This window comes from Miniopterus schreibersii, assembly GCF_964146895.1.
Source record: "Miniopterus schreibersii genome assembly, chromosome: 22".
NCBI classification, from domain to species: Eukaryota; Metazoa; Chordata; class Mammalia; order Chiroptera; family Miniopteridae; genus Miniopterus; species Miniopterus schreibersii.
In genome coordinates, this window is record NC_138124.1 from 16,084,729 (window position 1) to 16,097,874 (window position 13,146).

General features: G+C 43.7%; 1 protein-coding gene across 18 annotated transcripts in view; it reads right to left on the reverse strand.

Annotated features, from left to right (window-relative positions):
- Positions 1 to 9,886, reverse strand: part of ZFAND6 (zinc finger AN1-type containing 6) — a 28,166-nt gene extending 18,280 nt beyond the window's left edge. For 3 of the 18 annotated variants that reach the window (XM_081124422.1, XM_081124429.1, XM_081124421.1), the window contains exon 1: positions 9,259 to 9,394. The gene's annotated coding sequence lies outside the window, so the exon portion shown is untranslated. Of the gene's footprint in view, positions 1 to 3,580; positions 3,659 to 6,640; positions 6,820 to 9,248; positions 9,420 to 9,504 lie in introns of those variants that run through there. The other 15 variants (XM_081124425.1, XM_081124419.1, XM_081124418.1 and 12 more) reach the window with 13 other exon arrangements.
- Positions 9,887 to 13,146: the final 3,260 nt, after the last annotated feature.

Sequence of the window (13,146 nt, forward strand, 5' to 3'; positions counted from 1 at the left end):
GACTTTTACAAAGAAGTCATATAGGAAAACACACTGCAAAACAGTCAAGTCCCCTTATTACATAGAACAAAGAGACCTTACAAGTAGTAAGCCACTGCTTCCAGGTTCTTTTAAGTTTTACCAACTTATTTGTCCATTAAAATTTTTTCTTCTGTTATTAGAAAAAATATCACTTTTTCTACATTCTAAAAAAATAAAATAAAGCTATCACCATTCTTATCTTGCCTGAATGTTACATCATTTACAGTGCTTTCTGCCTGGCTGGCATGGCTCAGTGGTTGACCATAGACCTAGGATCCAAGAGATTGAGGTTCAATCCCCAATTGGGGCACATGCCCCTGGCTGCAGGCTCCTTGATCCCCAGTTGGGGCCATGCAGGAGGCAGCTGATCAATGACTCATCATTGATGTTTCTATTTCTCTCTCCCTCTCCCTTCCATTGTCTGAAATTAATAAAGATACATTAATAATAATAATAAAGTGTTTCCTTCTCCCTCTAGAAAGCTGGTTCCTACCCTCTGAATAAAACTTAGGTACTACATGGGAGAACTCGATACCCCTGGCGATCAACCAGAGACCAGCATAGTAGAGGCACAGCAGAGAAATGATTAGAGACAATCATTTATCAAAGTTCCAGTGTTCCCAGAGTACTAGAAGAGGAGGTAAACCTTTACCTTGGGTGCCCATTAAAATGTTATCTACAGCCAAACTGGAAATGACTTTCACTAAAATTGTTATATTTACAGTTATCTTCATCTCTACCTGGCAGCAAGAAAATTAATCTGTTAAGAAGAAAATTAAATACATTTTCTCAAATGCAGAACGAAGGGAGTATTCATGACATAAATATTTAAGCACCCACACAAATTTTTAAATATTTAAGTGAAACTCAATCATTGTATTCATGCATAAAGTATTTGTCTGCATAAAGTCTGACACATCTAGCAAATGACTAGCAAATGCCTAGAAGATGTATTTCCTAAGAATTTTTTCACTGATTAAAAGTGGACAGTGTTAAGTTTTTCTTTTCTATTCCAGATAAGAAAACCAGTGTCTGGAAAATCAAACTTTTCAGGTATGAGAAACAAAATAGATATTTAAAACAAAACAAAAGAAAACAAAACAAACTTTCTCCTGAAACAGACTCAATAACCAACATACCAACCTTAGCTCTCAAAGTTGGATACACTAAGTTATGAGTAAACTGAAATAAAAATTTACAGGTAATAAGTTAAATTATTTAAATTTGAAAATGAGCTAGAGAAATTCAAGATTACACATGCTCAACTACTGGTCGCATCAATGAGTTAGAGCTTAACCCATGACTTATCATCGCCTCCCATTTATAAATTATATTGGTATTTTTAATTGTCTTCATTTTTGCATTAAAACAACTTTTTTTAAGTTTATTCTGGAACAACAGTTAACAAGTTCAGTTACAGACTATTCCATTTCATAGACTAGCTGGCAAAAGTCCATGTAATCAGCACTTATTGCCAAACAAAGAATGCTCTTAAGACCAACAGAAACAACATGCCCGGGACCACCCCGTGTATCTTACCTTTAGCTGAAAACCTGTGAAATACTAGGAAGGTGCCGATATACCATTTTAAATCCTAGATCTGTATATACATATTCAGTATCTATACTGCACTTAAAAAATTCAGAAATGCACAAAGAGTGACAAAGGCTATTCATATCTGCTTAGAGACAGGTAAAATGTTAACTGGCGCTGTTCCAGCCCCTCTCTAAGATATGTTATTGGAACAAAATATTTCTCCTGGTAAGTGCTTACCAGAAGCATGTGCTCAGGAAAGCTGGACTGAACCACAATGCCAGTGTAAAATACTCATGGACAGCAATATATGTAATAAGTAAAATACCCAACAAAGATATAACTGGCTCACTTAAGTGGGTGAAAATTTTCCAAATTTCCTTCAGATGATTTCAATATTCAGAAAAATGGATTTAGATCCATCTACATATTGGAAAATAGAATTTAAGATAGGCTATTAGTTTAGAAAACTAATCAATAGTCTGAGGGCTACATAGGCAAGCTTCAACAGAACATTTCAGGGCTACCATTAAAGAAATTTTAAAGCCCATCCTGCTGGTGGCAATATAAACTTGCAGACCCTTTCTGAAATGCAATTTGTCCAATGAAGTGCTCATATCCTTTGATCTAGGTAAGCCCACTCCAGGGGATTTTTCCAAAGCAAATAAATCATTTATAAAAATAAAGAGGAAAAGATTTTAAAATTTACACACAGAAGTCTGTTCAATGCAATGCCATTTTTAATGGTGAAAAATTAGGAACAAGCTAAATATAAAACAGGCAAAAGCCTAGGTGAAGTAAGGTCCCACTAACAAAAGCATTATACAGCAACAGAAATTAAAACAAGGTGAACATTAGACGATCTAGTGAAGTTAAAAAACCCCCCAAACTGTACTTCTGTACAATTCTGAGAAAAATACAAGAACATGGTACAGACAGTGAAGAGGAAATTATAAGGCCACCACACAACACTCTCATGGGTATGTGGCGACTCTTCTTAATTTTATTACTGTAACTATTATTATTATTATTGCTGCATTATTTAAGCAATAGATAGAGCAGAAAAGCATTAATTTAAAGGCCTTTGCGTGATCTGAAAGCAGCAGCACAGCAAATACAAGTACTACCCTGGCTGAAATGCTTAGCTATTGTTTGGGCTGATTATTGAAATGAACTTTTATACCTTAACGACTATGAGATCAAAGGACAACAATATAAAGAAAATGGTCTCTAAAGAAAACTTCTGGTGCTGAAACAATACAATTATTTCAAAAGTAAGAAATGTCAACAGAATCCTAGATACTTTTGAAAAAAGTTTTGGTAGCCTAGCTATAGGTCTTACAAATATGTATCTATTCATTTCCTGTTTCAAAAGGGTGTTAATTACTTATCTTCACCTTTGAAATAAAGTTTGAATGACGGAGAAAGCAGTTTTACCTTGTTCTATATAAAATAAATCAATGATCTTCTTAAAAAGGAAGCTAAAATTACGAGCATATTTAAAATGCCAACATATTTCTAAATTTAAAATATACTGAAGTTAAAAAGGGGGGCTGTGCAGGGGAAAAAATGAAACAACTGGCATTTCAGTTCTTTAAAAAACAACAAGAAGCAAACAAATTTAAGCCTACCACATTTATCTGTCTTTTAGGAACTTAACATCTTAAGTTTAAGGAAAATGACATATCAAATCGACCTCAAGGTGTCATTTATAAAAACTGACAAATGACTGCTCGAACATCCAGCCCAAGAGCTAAGCCTGTTACTTGAGATGATTTTGAGTCAAACATTTTAAAAAATGACACTCACATTCTGAACTAAAAATAATGATAAAAGAAAGTCAAGTTTGATTCTCTGAACACCTATTTCCTGTCCAAACAGCCCTTTTGTTCTGCTTCCCTGCTTATTTTAATGTTCAGTTTGCATCAGAAAACAGCAATGATGACAAAACCTGGCGGACACAGAAGCATAAAGGATAAAAAGTGTAAAATTAAGGATCATTAAAAGATTAGAACAAAAATCCTACCAACAAAACCTCCACAATTTTCTGTTTGCTTCACCTCAGATTAACTTCACTTGAAGCTGTACCCAAAGCAACCAAACCTGAACATCAAGCTCCACCTTCTCCAATTCTAGTGGCCGAAAGCGCAAAATCTCCTCCTTGTTAGTGAAACTGGTCATTGTGATTGGAGAAGGCTAATATCCATTATTTTAAAGAACTTTTCCTTGCTAGCAGGTTAGGTTAAACACACTAAAACCCCCTGGCTAAGCTGGTTTCTTAAAGAAACAGTATGTAATCTTTCAGTTTTCCCATTCTATGCTATTTGCTTGCTCTTTTGTCTGTGTAAAAATAAACTAACAGCAATGAAAACCTCACAGGAGAAGCTTTCGTTTGCAGGTCAGTGTCCAACTGCTTAAAACACAATGCTTTTAACCAAAATCGTTTGATATTTTTTCAGAGCCATGAAGGTGAAATTATTCTTCATAAAGACAGACTCCTTTTTCAAGAGCGTTCACAAAATTTCAGAACGGCAACAGAAAATCCTAGGCAACACTTTGCGAAGAGGAACAAGACAATATCTTCTCTAAGATTTCAAGAGAAGACTGCAACTTAAGTGAAAATAAATAGCACTAAAATACCGAATGCAAAGCATGAATTTCTAAGCTATCAAATTCATCATGTTCTCAGTATAACATTTTCAGTGACATCAAAACTTGATATTTCTACTTAAAAATGAAGAAAAATGAGATGGAAATGTTATTTCTCTATTAACATATTTTCAGGTCTGACAATGGTTTTGCCCAGGTTAATACTTATGCACACCAAGATAAAAAGAAAAGGCAATTTGTTCTTATGATATGTTCAGTAAAAAGCTTAGGATGGCTTAATTTTTTTTTTTTTTTATTGTTTTTTAAAATAAGGATGGACACCATTTTGCACCCTACTTATTATTTTAAGGTGGCAATGGGCACCTCAAGATGAAGCCGAAGGATATACTCCCCTTAAAATACTAAATTATATTAAATTATATTTTTACTACAGTTTCTAAAGAGAGTATATGGGCACTGTGGTTTTCAAGTAAAAACGATCTGTCACTTTAAACATTTACTATATGTATATTTAATCAGAACTGCTTGTTTTAGTAGGGTGGTCCATAAAACATTACTCCAACATTAACCATTATCTGATTGAGTAACACTTACCTTGTTCGGTAAAGTTGAAATTTCACCTCTACCAAAAAATTTGACTCATGTATGAAAACAAATTCAAAATTAAAGCAAACCAGAGAGGCTCTTCTTAAAATATACTTTCATTAAGTTTATATAGTTTTCAATTTTAGTTTACAGTTTTCTAAGTTCAAATTCTTGCAAGCCTTTTTTTCTCAAATGCATGTATTAGAACACAAAGCCTACAAGCTTGTCTTGAATACCAAGAGAATTCTTTGTAAGAAAGTAAAAATTCACATAATGCAACTAGACATGAATGTGGAGCAATATCCTGCAGAAGCCCAAACAGCTGCATAATCTATTACGCCTTTTAAGTGGACAAACTGAAAGAGCCAATTCACAGAGGTCTAGTCCCAAGATCCTTTGCAAGGATTCACTGAGTCAAGTTCAGGTTTCCTTCCCGCTGTGTGGACACTCTTGCAAGGGAACGCAGGAGGCAGAAGAGCTATAGGAGCCAACAACAGATACAACACAGAATTTGAGTTACAGGATGAACACTGAGAGAACAGGTCTTAGATGGCTCAAATTTTACAGCGTTACAGAAAAAGAGATGGCAAACATTTAAAGTTTAAAATCTGGCAAGCATAAAATTAGTAGTTTGTGAAGGGAACCAAATAAACCTTGGCTCTGAAACAATATTTCACTTCAAAATTAATTATTTATATACAACAGGCACAGATCACAAACACTAATATAACACCAAGACCAGTCTCAATCTATGACCAAAAGAAGAGAGATGGATTTAGCTATTCCAGATGGCTCAAAAATCTCCAGGATCTCTTTGAAAGAAGCTCAAGGTGATAAATATCATCTTAAGGTGGCTCACAGGTTAAAATTAAAGGTATTGTATTCTACTTCTAAATCAGTGGCAGAAGAAAAAAATAAAAATAAAACAGCGGTATCAGGACTAAGATTATTTAACAACAATATTGCTTCATAGGAACACAGCGTCCGCAAAGCTCCAAGACTCCCTGACTAAATGTGACAATACCACGTTCTGAACATCAAGTATTCAAAGGACTTACTGTATATTCTTTGTGGGGGCTCAGAGATTTCCCAAACCTATCAACTAAAAACAACTTAGAAGAGAAAAAGCTGTTGAACAACTTGGTCTCATTTCACTTTAGATTAAAAAGGCCTTATATAAAGAATCAATACCTAGACTATTAGTAATAACTTTTGGTACCAAGAGAGCAAAATGAAAACTTCCTTAGAATTTTCCAGGACTTAAAATAACTCAAACTATTCTTCCTAAAACAGACGTGAGTCCTTGGCATCATCCCTGGGCACTATAGGTGGTTTACATAGATGAAAGGACCACCTTGACATGAGCAAAACACGGCTAGGGTCACTAAGGATAAAGTCTGAAAACAACCAACTAGTGGAGAAAACAAATAATTTTTATAAGTATTTCACTGACAAATACATATTGCCCTCAAAAGTGAGGTATGTGTCGGAGTTTACAATTCCTGGTGTGCATCTCCTAACTCATTAAGGGAAAAACCACCACAAGGTGAGTATGAGAGGAGGAGGGTGGTAATTGCTCATTCAGCAAAATAGGTAACAAAGCAAAAACCTAGCTGCAAGAAGAGATGTCGTTCCAGGAGACAGTATACCACTTTAAGTCTAGAGGGTCAACACCAAATGTAAATTAAAAAGGAACAGGGATCACAATATTGAGACCAAAGTATCGTAAGGGAAAAAGCATTCATAATCCTCAAGTATTAAGATTTAATAGTCATACATTTTCATGTGCCAAATAACACAACAAAGTTAACTGCTAGACATAGAAAAAGGACAGGAAACAGAATGGCATACTTTAAGTTCCCTTCTCTCTCTTTTGCGGCCTGAGGCATACCTCGTTTTATTGCGCTCCACTCTATTACTTCACAGACGTTGCGTTTTTTTGTTTTTCTTTCTTTTTTTAAACTGAAGGCTTGACCCTCTACCAGCACAAAAGATTTTGACTCGCTTTATTGCGATTCTTGCTTTATTATGGTGGTCTGGAACTGGACTCACAACATCTCCGAGGTATGCCTATAATTTGCCAGATTACACAAGGGGGGAGGGGAACACAGAAAGGGTGATTTATGTCACATACAATCCTTTTTTCTACTGTATTTACTTTTTAAAAACTGATTTTTAGAGAGGGAGGGAGAGAGAAAAAACATCGGTGTGAGAGAGACACACAGATTGTGACCCGACTGGGGATCAAACCCCCAACCCTTTGGTGTATGAGTTGACGCTACAACCAACTGAGCCACAGCAGCCAGGGCTCTATTTACTTTTACATTGAAAAAGGAGATCACAAATAGTGCCAGCCTCCTTATAATGTGATTTCAAAGGAAAAGATTCAGCATACACAGCTGAACAAGGAACCCTGGTTTCTCCTGCAAATGTTCAAAAACTATGAAGTAATCATTATGGCTATAAATTTTCCATTGAAACATAAAAGAGAGTCCTAAGGTTTTTCAGATGTTGTTAAGTCATTTTATTTCTAGTATTTCAATATATTTTACTCCTGACTACCTAAAACTTTCTCATGCAATCTACACTATGTACTATAGAGATGCTCTTGCACCAGGAGTCAAGAAGCAGTGTTCACAGAGCACAATTGTTGCTAGCAAAACAAAATCAAAAACATAATCTAAATGCCCATGAGTGATGGAAGATCAATACAATAGTATACAGCAATGAAATGGACTACCATTACATTATTTTTATAAAGCTTGAAAGAAAAGCAAACTAAAAAATACTTACTAATATATGCGATGAAAGTTGTTTTTTTTTATAAAGGCAAGGGAATGATAAACACAAACTAGACAGGCAGATTGCCTGAGTAAGGAGAGGCAGGACTGATAAGAAACATAAACGTAAACAGATGCAAGTTTTGGCAATGTTCCAGTTCTTGGTTTGGGGAGGAGTCATGGATTTTTATTACGTTTTACCTCTTTATACTGAATTGTGTTCCACATTCTTCTGTGGTATTAAATACGTTATTTTATTTTATTTAAAGCCCTCACCAGAGGAAACATTTTTACTGATTTTAAAGAGAAGGGGGGGAGAGAGAGAAACATCCATCTGCTGCCTCACATACACACCCCCACCAGGGATGGGACCCAAAACCTGGGGAATGGAACCCCCAGATCCCTCAGTGCACTTGATCAGGCAGCAACTGAGCCACCCCCCCCCACCCCCCCCACCGCCCGCCAGAGCGAAATATAATTTTGAATACTTTTTTCGGCTTCATGGACGGTATATCTGACATGCAATAAACTGCACATATTTAAAGGGCAAGATGTGATCAGTTTTGACACCAGGAAATTATCTGCACAATGAAGACAATAGTCCACTAACCCCTAGATTTCATCCTGTATCTTTGTAATCCCTGCTCCTCTCTTAAGTATATTTTTATTTTGTTTAATTTATGCAACAGGTTTTATTAAATAGTATCTACTGCATTCCTAGAACTATTATCCTTTTAAAATATATATATATTGTTTAAGTCAGCCAACACGAAACAGTATTGGAAAAAAAAGAGTTAAAAGACAACCTGTTTACTTTAAATGGGAATATTTGGGTAGAAAAACTTTTCCCCTTGAAAGCCCTGGACTGTGAGTAACTCGGCAAGTGTCCTAAAAACTGGTAACATGATCATTACATAACTAACCTTAACATTCAAAGTTTAGGGTACTTTAGGGTGGCTGTCACTTTGCGAGGTACATACATGTAGTCGCCCTGTTGCACCCCTGAGACTAACACCGCACGCCAACTACATTTTGCAGTGTTTTCAGCCGGTCTGCGGTTCTTCACGTTTGAACACCCCCGAGCCCGCCGGGAGGGTTCAGCGCGGCCTCGCGGAGCATGCTCACCGCGACCCGCTCCCACCGCCGGCGGCGCGCAGACGCGCGAGCGCAGGTGGCGCCGGCACCTTCGCCGCTCCCGTCGGGCAGCAGCTTCCCGCTCGCGAGACGGGGCCGCCGCGGCGTCTTCGACCGTGCGGCCTCCCCACGACGGGCCGAAACAAAAGTCAAAGCCTCTTCCAACACGAAATAAAAGTTAAAAACCTCTTCCAACACGGTCTTCCGCTCCGGTCTCGCAGCCTCAGGCGCAAACCAGGAAACCGCTCCGTCCCGGGCGAGAAACGCAGGCGCCCGGGGCCCCGGGAGCGGGACGGACGCCGGCCCCTTCCCGCCCGCAGGTGGAAAGGTCCCGGAAGGGCCGACGGGAGCTCGGGACGGGCGCGCCGGGACCCCCGCCCGCCAACCGCCCGGAACGCGGCCGCCGGGAGCCCGCCGGGCGCCCCCTCCCCACCCCGCCCCGGGACCCTCGGCCTCCGCCTGGCCCTCAGCGGACGCCGGGCCCCGCCGCCACCTGCCGCCCTCGGTCCGCTTCCGGCCGGGCCGCGCCTCGCCTCACGGAGGGGGAGGGGCGGGGGGACCGGCGCCGCCCGGGCAGCTCCTCACCTCGTCTCACCTGGCGGCGGCCCCTCCGCCGGACGCGCTGCCCGCCGCCGGTCGCCGCGGGTGAACGAGGACAGGTGAGGCCGACGAACCCGCTCGCTCTGGACCCCTCGCCGCCGCCACCGTCGGCCTCTCGTCCGCTGTTTAGTAAACTTTTCTGTTTGGTTGCTCGGCCTATGACGCGACACGGAGAGCGCGCCCTATTGGCCGGCGTCCGGCGCTGACGCGGCGCCCCGCCCCCCCGCAGCTTAATTATTACCGGCTGGGCGGCTCGCAGGCCGAAGGCCAGGGGCGGGGCCAGGATTCGGGGCGCGTGACGATTGGCTAGATCCAGATGGGGCGGGGCGTGGGAGGCACCCTCCTCCTCGCCCCCCGCCCCTGCCCGCGCGGTCCCGCCTTCGCCCGCCTGGCCCGCGGCTGGGGCCTCTCCGATCGCAGCTGTGGGCGCGCAGTTGTGGGGGTGTCGCGGACGATCGAAGGGGCTGGAGAGCAGCAGCAGGGCCTCTGCCGCCGCGCAGGGCTGGCGCGTTCCTGTCCGGACCTGAGGCTCCAGGAGGAGCCGCTCCACCTGCTAGTTGTGCAAGAGGAATCCCGAGTGCGCTCTGCAACCTGCACCCTGCGCCCCGCCCGTGCAAAGTCCGAGCTCGGGGCGCGCCCGGAGGGCAGGGCGCTGCCCGGTACCGACCCCAGGCTTGCAGAGCGCAGCCGGCCGGAAAGTGCGCGTGCACACGTGTGCTTCACGCGCAAGCGGGGCACGCGCGCCCCCCAGCCCCGGGTCCCTGCAGCGCGGCCCCTGCACCCCCAGTCGAGCGGGGTGGGGGGTGATGAGGACCATGGCTGCCCGAAGCGTCCCTGCCCTCGGGCTTCTTGCAGCAGTAGCAACAAGTGCAAGGTCAAGTTGGAGGTCATTTTATCCTGTTACCTGAGTGAGTGGTTCGGATGGATAGACAGGTAGGAGGCGGACCCAGTCCCGAGGATCCCATCTTCATTTTTAAATTTTATGTTTTGTTCATTATGAGTCTTTTGCATCCATTTTTGATGATTAAAAAAACACTGTTAAAATGCTATTTATCTTGATTACTGAGCTTCTTGGTGTCCCTTTGAATTTTACACTATTATTGAGTATCACTGTCCTCACCCTTGTGTGGGTCTCACTTGGGGACGGGTTTTCACGCGACTGGCAGTGTAAAGGTTAGGTGTTGTGCAGTGGGCCTTTGGGATAGGAAGCAGTTAATTATAGAGGGTAAGATACAGGCTAGAAAGAAGTCCCCAGGGAGGAGGCAGCTCTAGCTTGGGCACTGAAGAGTGCATAAGGCTTAGCCCTGCTGGGAACCCAAAGAAGCATTTTCCTGCTCTGCTCCGGAGGCTGGAAGAGGCAGTGTGGGGTTCGACAGATAGACTGACAGAGGCTCTAGGGGCAAGGTCAGGAATTCATGCGTAAAGTTGGGCCCAGTGGTTAGAGCAGTGGGCAGCCAGTGCTGGGCTCCAACTGTGGCTGCTTCATCCGCCAGGAGTAATCCTGGGCAAGCTGATGGAAGTTCTCCCTGCTTTGATTCTTTGTCTTTAAAGGGGCGATAAGCCCGGCCAGCGTGGCTCAGAGGTTGAGCATAGACCTAGGATCCCGGAGATGTTGGTTTGATTCTGGCACATGGCGGGGTAGTGGGCTCCTCCATCCCCAGCAGGGGCCTGCAGGAGGCAGCTGATCAGTGTCTCTCCTCATCGATGTTTCTCTCCCTCTCTCTCTTCCTCTCCCTGAAATCAATGAAAATATTTTTTAAAATAAAGTGGCAATATTGTTTTCTTCATTACGTTGATTACATGGAAAACAGCTTATGCAGAGTGCTTAGTACAGTGTCTAGGACAAAAATAAGTGGTCAGTAAACAGTAATTATAAATGTTTTCTAATTAGTTGTCTGATTCAGTGATGGCTAAAAGTAGACGATCTTTTGCAATAGATAAATGGGTAAGGCCGCACATGACAATTAGCAAGCCACTAGAGCAGCTGGCAAGCAAAGTAGTCAAGATGCTCAACCCCACTAGAAAGCAAAGAAATGCAGAAACAGCAGTGTGGTCCCACATCTTGCCTCCCAAAGTTGAAAACTGCTTCAGGGATTTTTACAGCTGGAAAGGACACAACCAAATGGACCCTGTGTCACGACGTTTGGGGCTCGACAATACCAGAATGCAGTTGTTCTCAAAATTTTAAATACACCCACCTCTCTGCACCTACAGAAATGCACATAAAAGTGTGGGTACAGCTGAGTAGGGGTGGGGACAGAACCCACAGGAGTTGCCAGCCCAGAGGTTCAGAAAAGTCAACATACAGATTTCCCACAGTAAGTGTAGGTCAAACACAGGGTTCCTCATCCAGGCAGCTGCCAGTAGGGACCATGGAGGTGACTGAGCAGCCAGCACTGTGATCAGCCCAGGAGGTGGAAACCCCAGCATTGGGCCCTGGGACGTCTGGCAGGAATGAGGCAAGGTTACTTCAGGGGGACAGGGCAGAGACTGGCCAAGTGGCCTGGGCAGCTTCAAGTCCCCATGGGACGGGGAAATGGGAGAGGGCTGGGTTCCAGGCCACATGGGTGCTCTAGGCCGGGCCCTGGAGTCTGGAGTCCCTGTGTCCAAATGGCAGTGGGGGAGACCTGAGTAGGGGGCACATGGCATGGGTCAGGGGCTTACTTAGCCTTAGCCCCCCTGAACAGAGAGACTGAGACCATCCCTAACTCATTCATGCTCCTAGAGCCTTGTGCCAACTATGAAAAAGAGAGTAGTGGACAGAACAGCAGCCTCTCCAACCTCACAGAGCTCAAAGCTGCCTTACCTGCCCTGGCGGGACTGACTTGACAGGTGAGGTATGGATGAGTCAGCCGGCAGCAGGTCTGAGTGGCCTGAATCCTGGGAGCTGGAGCTGGCAGGGAGCCAGACCAGGGAGGCAGGTGCTGACACCAAGATGCTTCTGTGCGGCAGTTGACGCTTCTCTGTCCCTTAGCCCTGATCCAGACCAGCTGCCCTGGAATGTGTGCAGACCAGCACGTGCAGCAAATCACACAGACAGAAGGGTGACCCACTGTTCCTGTTGACCTGGGACGGAAGGGTGTGCAGGAACAATGCTAACACTGACAGTGGTCACACCAGTCTAGAGTGACGAGCCCCAAGGACGGGTCCTGGAACAGCTGAGGGTGAGGAGTGGCTGTGCACCAAGTGAGTCACTTCTGACCCCGAGGCTGAGCCCCAGGCTTGGTCCCTGGAAGTAGTACTGCTTCAGGGTTAACGTTTGTCCCCAGGTGCTTTCAGGGACCGCACAGCTGGGTATCTGGGAAACAGAGGCACCTCTGACCCGAATTCCTCCAATTGCTGTGCATCAGTCACTCTTACAGGGAGGAAACACAGTCAGGAAAAGCACAGAAGATCAATACTGTGTGATTTTGGTTTGGTGTCTGCCTCCGGTGTCTCCTGGGCGCTGTGCTCTCTTATTATCTCGACCGGACACACGTTTATTGTTGGGCTGTCTGTCCAGATTCTCCTATGGAACCTCGAGTCTGGGGACTTTGTATACAGCACATTCCAGGGTCCCAGGAAGTGTTGGCTGAGGAAATGCACTTAAGTTGCAGTTTAGCTGTTGCAGAACTAGGAGCTCGAAAGGGCAGAATGAAATGGTGATGCTGATCATTTTGAAAGATGGTAAGTCAAAACGAGAGGACCAGAATAGACCAGCACACAAACAGGAAGCACTCTGACAACAACCTCACAATGTCCATGGGGCCTCATTTTGCTACATTTCCTGGCACAGGCTGTGTTTGTTTAGGGGCCTCCCCAAGAGCTGGTCTAACGGCCAGGTCCAGCGCTCTCTCTTCTGCAGGCCGCTCATTCCGCCAATACATGTGTGCTGGATCCTAAT